Below are 6,266 nucleotides of genomic sequence, written 5' to 3'. Positions count from 1 at the left end.
ACCCCGGATCAGATCCGGGATGGTCCGGGGTGGTCCGGGGTCTATATGTGAACAAGTAAACACGGCAGCTACACGGCATCTTTACACGGATCTACACGGACCATGCCGGCAGAGCACGTCGTCAACACGGACCAACACGTCAGCAACACGGACCTACACGTCAGCAACACGGACCAACACGTCAGCTACACGGACCAACACGTCAGCAACACGGACCAACACGTCAGCTACAAGGACCAACACGGACCAACACGTCAGCAACACGGACCTACACGTCGCCAACACGGACCAACACGTCAGCTACACGGACCAACACGTCAGCAACACGGACCAACACGTCAGCTCAAGGACCAACACGGCAGCTATATTGACCAGCACGGCAAATGAAAATCTTCTCATAATAATGAGCTGATATTTACTTTTTTTCTCATCCTTGTCGCAACATTATATTATGTTGTTTTTAAAAAAGATATCAAAACTTAAAACGTTTTTGAACCAGTAAAAACGCTGTTTTTTAATACAACACAATTTACTGTTTTAACAGTAGTTGTTAAGTACTTTAAATCTTGAACGACAAATTTAATTTCGATTTGATTTGATATCACTTTATTGAAATCACAATAAAGGAAAGAAATTTACAAAGTCAATAGAATAATAATAATACATAACATTTATAAGGCGCTTACTACTGGTGTTTCTAAGCGCACTGTGTTCTGTTTATGGTTTGTACTTGGGTTAAAAAACATAATAAAAATTAAGATAGGCCCAGGTCATGACGCATAACTGTCGATGCAGGGCAGTAGTATACAACTTAATGTACAAATTTGATGTAACAGGTACATAACATTTATTCTAAGAAAATGAAATGTGAAATAATAATAACAGACAAAGTTGGGGTAAATATTAAAAATGCACTAAGTTTACAAATATTAGGTTGGGGCCAATCTCCAAAGCGTAAGAAAATATCCTGAATCGTTTAATCATCCATTTAATCATAAATAAATTAAGCATGTGTGTAAAGATTTGATGGGAAAAAAGAACACGGACTGCCAAGGATACTCCAGGCAGCCACACGGCAGCTACACGGACCTACACGGCAGCCACACGGACCATCCCCGATGGCTTTGCCAACCCGGCAGTCCACGGATGACGCCGGATGTTTTTGACAGTCAAAAACTGCCGTGTTGGCCTCCCGGACGTTCAAGGACCAACACGGACCACCCCGGACCTCCAAGGATGCCCAAGGCGCCAACACGGATCTCTCCCCGGACCACCCCGGATCAGATCCGGGATGGTACGGGGTGGTCCGGGGTCTATATGTGACTGGGGCTTTACCTGGCAGTGCACGCCGACCCGATCGTTCCCGGCCCCGAACGAGGGACCGCTCAGCTAGTCAGCCCCCGCCCACGGGAAACTAGCGAGCCCGCCAATTTTGTCTAATTTGCATATTGCCGACCCACGGCGTATTTGCATATACCCTCGGCTTATTTGCATATACGGATTACCGGCCGCACCGCATACCGACGCAACGGATCAATGCCCACCTATTGTTCTCTATTGTTTCGTCACTTGATAAAGAGTTGCAGCGGCACTCGAAAGCTCGTGAACTTGTAAGCTAGTGAACACTTTTTGCGAGAGTGATCACGAATTTCCTAGAAAGCCAGTGAACACTTTTTGCGAGAGTGATCACGAATTTCCTTGTTGACCATAGTAGATTGCGAGACAAATGAACACCCTCTAGCGATTATATATATAAATATATATACACAACAAAAAAAGTAAGTCCCCCTTGAACAAACATCAATTCTATAATTTCCGAACCAATGCAAGTTTTTGATATATTTTTACATGAGCGTGTAGGTAATTTTATAAGCTACCATCTGAGTAAATGTTATGGACGTATTTTACGTCATGCTTCAATGAGCACCGTCAGAAGGCAAAAATGTCACTTTTCAAAAGTCACAAGCCAAATATCATGACTTTGATTCCATTTTATTTGAACGGATTCCACATTCTCATCATGAAAAATAGTCAGAAGGTTTGTAAAAGGTACTTTCTAAAAGACGATACAACTTTTTTGGCTAAATTTCACGGTTGAATAAACACAAGTCCAAATTTGATATAATTGGATTTTTTACACATTTTTATCAATAAGAATGATAGAATATGATGACAGTTATTTTTTGGAAGAGTATCTTCAACAATATTCATCGTTTCACGGTTCAATGAACATTTATTCAAAACAAAAAATACGATTTTCAAATATCATAAGCAAGTATTGTTTCATTTTGGTAACTGAAACTGATCTTTTATCAACTTTTTCGTTATGTACATGACCAATTAACATGCTTCAATGATTCAAAGGCGTTTAATTAAACATTCACGCTTGAATGAACATGTGGAATGTGATTAGCTCTTTTTTTACGTTATTGGAAAAAATGCAATTTGTAACTATGGATATCTGTCACAAACCTCCTTGCATGGTTCATTTGATTTGATTTTTATGAAAATCGCGATGTTTAATGCATCAATGAGCACACAATATTCGAAAATTATGCAAATGAGAAGAAAGTTGAAGACCTTGGCCCCACTCTGTGCCGTATCGAATTGTTATTTCGGTGTGCGCGCCTTTTGGATAGTGTTACTCTGAAGCCATGTGCGAAGTTTCATGAAATAACTGTTGGCAGAAGTAACAAAAACCGTCCATGAAACAAACCCTTATTTCATATTTGTTAAAATTTTGACTTCCTCTCTCATAGACTTGTGTACATTATGGGTGCATATGTTTAAGAATAAGTAACCCCTTATTCAATATGGTAGAATTTTTTTTCAAGGCTGTCTTTTGCAATGTCATTTGGCAGCAATGTTTATCAACCTATGGGCAGAATTCTGTGCAAAAATGAAATCGATTTGCTCATTTATGGATGAGTGAGCACGCATCAAAGTGGGAAAATGGGTATTTTCAATGTCACAGACTCATTTTAAAGGGTAATAAGGTGAATATTAGGGATAAATTCGGTTTCAAATATAACTTTAATTGTTGTTATTTTTATCATCCATCATTTCTATCACCACACATTTTCCGAACTTTTAACATTTTCATGGTTGAGCGAGCACATTCGAAAACTTGGGAATTAATACTCTTTATACTGTATAAATGTATTCTTTTCTAACAATTTCTCATGATCAGTTTAATTTATGGACAAATCAGGGGTGGATCCAGAATTTAAAAATGGGGGAGGGCCCTTTAATCGGGGGAGCCACCAACATTTTCAAATTTTAATATGACCTAACAAGTTGTAGAGGATACTACCAAAAACCCCTATGATGATACGTCACAATACAGGGGCCGCGGACCGTTTTTTAAAGTGTGTGTGTGTGTGTGGGGGGGGGGGGGTTGCCAAAGGGGGGGGGCTGACCATGCAAAAAATCACAATCATATGGTCACTTTTACATTTTTGTACATGCTTTTGGAAAAAAGTGGGGGCCCCCACCCCCCCCCCACCCCCGCTTCTGCGGCCCCTGCAATATTGTGATCACTCAACCATGAACATACGATATCAAAATTGTGTGTGGAGTGGCTAAATAATGGATAGTAAAACAGCACTAACACCATAAAATTCACCTAACAACAACTTTTGCCCAACTTTGTATTTGCACAATCTGAAAAAGGACTCTTGTGACTTTCCAAAATGGTCATTTTTAATTCAATCTTTAATTACTCATGCATGACTCAACCGATAAATCTCATTTTTCTCTAGGAGTTGCTTAATGAGTGTAGAAAACCACCTAAGAAATATCATATCTCAAAATAATTCCGTTCAAAAGTTACAACAATTTGATTTAGGGGGGACTTACTTTTTTTGTTGTGTATATATATATATATATACAGTGCGCCCCGCAAAAAACGAAACCGAGATTTATCGATGATTTATCATAACTTAATCACAAATACAATAGACAAATGACCTGCCATTATAGAGCTTAGAATCTCCTCTTTCATCTGAAATTACTTACATTATTTCTCATTCACGCATGAGTGAGCGATTAAAAAGACCGCTTCATAAAAATGAAGCGGTTTTACAGGCTAGCGTTCAAACTCACTCGACACGCCGTTTTGTTGACGATGAATTTATGACCTGCCATTATAAAGCTTAGAATCTCCTCTTTCATCTGAAATTACTTACATTATTTCTCATTCACGCATGAGTGAACCATGCGATAGCTTCTGTGGGGAAACCGGTGAAAACAAGTTTATTTAATGAAATTATGGAAATATAAGCATTGTTTCGAGGAAACATAACTTTTTCCATGTTTCTCATGCAGCTGTAGCTGACTTTGACTGTATTTTTGCTAAGTATAAACATATATATATATTTTTCTAATCCCTGATATGACCGAAACCTATTGTAATGTGCGTCGTTCAGTTAACTTTCACATGTCACGAATTCCTGAATGAACGTGAATATCAATAATTCCCGCATGCAACTAATTGCTTAGCAGGGTTCTTGTCTAGCTACATGACCAAGGTCAAAGGTCAATGAACTTTGGCCGTAATGGGGGTATCTGGGGAGCGTTTCATCAACATTTGTGTCCGACAAGTTGTCAGACCTGACAACTTTCCTTGATTTTGTTTGGCTGAGAAGCATTGTTACTATGGTAACTGTCGGATAAAACAGGACTTGTCGGATAAAACGTCCGACAAATCCTTTCATGAAACGCTCCCCTGTTGAATTACGATCATAACTTTGAACGTTACGGATCTGACTCATGAAACTTGGACATAAGAGTAATCAAGTACCACTGAACCTCCTGTGTGAGTTTCAGGTCACACGATCAAAGTCAAAGGTCATTTAAGGTCATTGAACTTTGGCCATTTTAGAGGTAATTATTAGATTGCTGTCATAACTTTCAAAGTTTATAGATATAGTGTATAAAATGTGGATATAGGGGTAATCAAGTATCACTGACAAGTTTCAGGTCACATGTTCAAGGTCAAATGTCAATGAACGTAGTATTGTATTACTACATGAATGGTGTTTTTTGTGATTAATTATTTTATAGTAGTTTTCGTCAGCACTGCTGCTATATTGAATCGCGTGATGCAGATGAGACGTCGAAAGGCATTCCACTTGTTACCTTATGTTATAATATTCTATCCCCAAACTGAAAGTCACCGTCACCTTTGAAAAAAAAATGTCAAATTGCTCAACTTGCCCCCACCTTCCGGGGTAAGTTGGGCCACCTTCTGGGGTAAGTTGAGCCACAAAAATGTGTAAAAAGGTATGGGACAAGAACCAGCATGACAATTTTTTTATTTAAAGTCTTTTCACTTGCTAATAATTCTCTATAAAAACTAACATCCTCTAAAAGTAAAACATATGTCTTGTGAATTTGATCCTTTCTACCTCCATATCAATGGCTTTTCAAGTTTGTTTTACATTCCCATATGAATTACCATGGCTCAACTTGCCCTTTGTTGGCTGGTTCAACTTACCCCAGTCCAAACTTAACATGTGATATTTTCACATCCTCATATTTCTTATGCAATGGGTCATCAATACATGGCACCACCACAATGTCTGACTCTTCCATCATTGGCCTGGGGCTGGTGGCTCAACTTACCCCTATGTGCTCAACTTACCCCCGCCTTCCCCTATCCCTAGTACATGGGCTCGTCGTGTTCTAGGGGTTCGGACTTTCGTCTTTCAAACAGAGGGTCGTCGGTTCGAATCGTAGCCATGGTCTGTTTTCCTTCAGCAAGAATTGTATCAACTTTGCTGCACTCGACCCATGTGAGTTCAATGGGAACGGCCCGGTAGGATTAATTCCTTGCATGTACTGTGCGCCAGTTTTGGTAGCTCGAGCTATAGCCGGGGCGCGCGTTTCCGTTTTACACCCTGGCGAAGGCAATTTTCGCAAAAATAGCTATAAAGCGACTAGTGAAGAGTCTATACACATCACCTCCGCATGCATGATATGCAACACAGCTACTGAACGCCAGTACAGAGTTCAGTTGCTACACGGCCACGGCACTGTACAGAGAGCCGTCATGAATTAAATCCAAACATGCTTTTGCAGTGGGATTTGTGTATACAAGGAGATGAAAACCTAGAATTCGGGCAATAGCAAAAGTTAATTTAGTAAAGGACAAGACAAGAATAATAACAAAAGAACAAAACGTAGGAGAATCTACAGCATCAGAAGTCCAGTTGTTTTTTTACCTTAATTGTTTCATAATGATTCTAAACGATGAATGATAATAC

This window comes from Lytechinus pictus, chromosome 19 (genome assembly GCF_037042905.1).
Source record: "Lytechinus pictus isolate F3 Inbred chromosome 19, Lp3.0, whole genome shotgun sequence".
Classification (NCBI taxonomy): domain Eukaryota; kingdom Metazoa; phylum Echinodermata; class Echinoidea; order Temnopleuroida; family Toxopneustidae; genus Lytechinus; species Lytechinus pictus.
The sequence above is the reverse complement of the archived record's forward strand: the minus strand, read 5'-3'. Positions refer to the sequence as shown.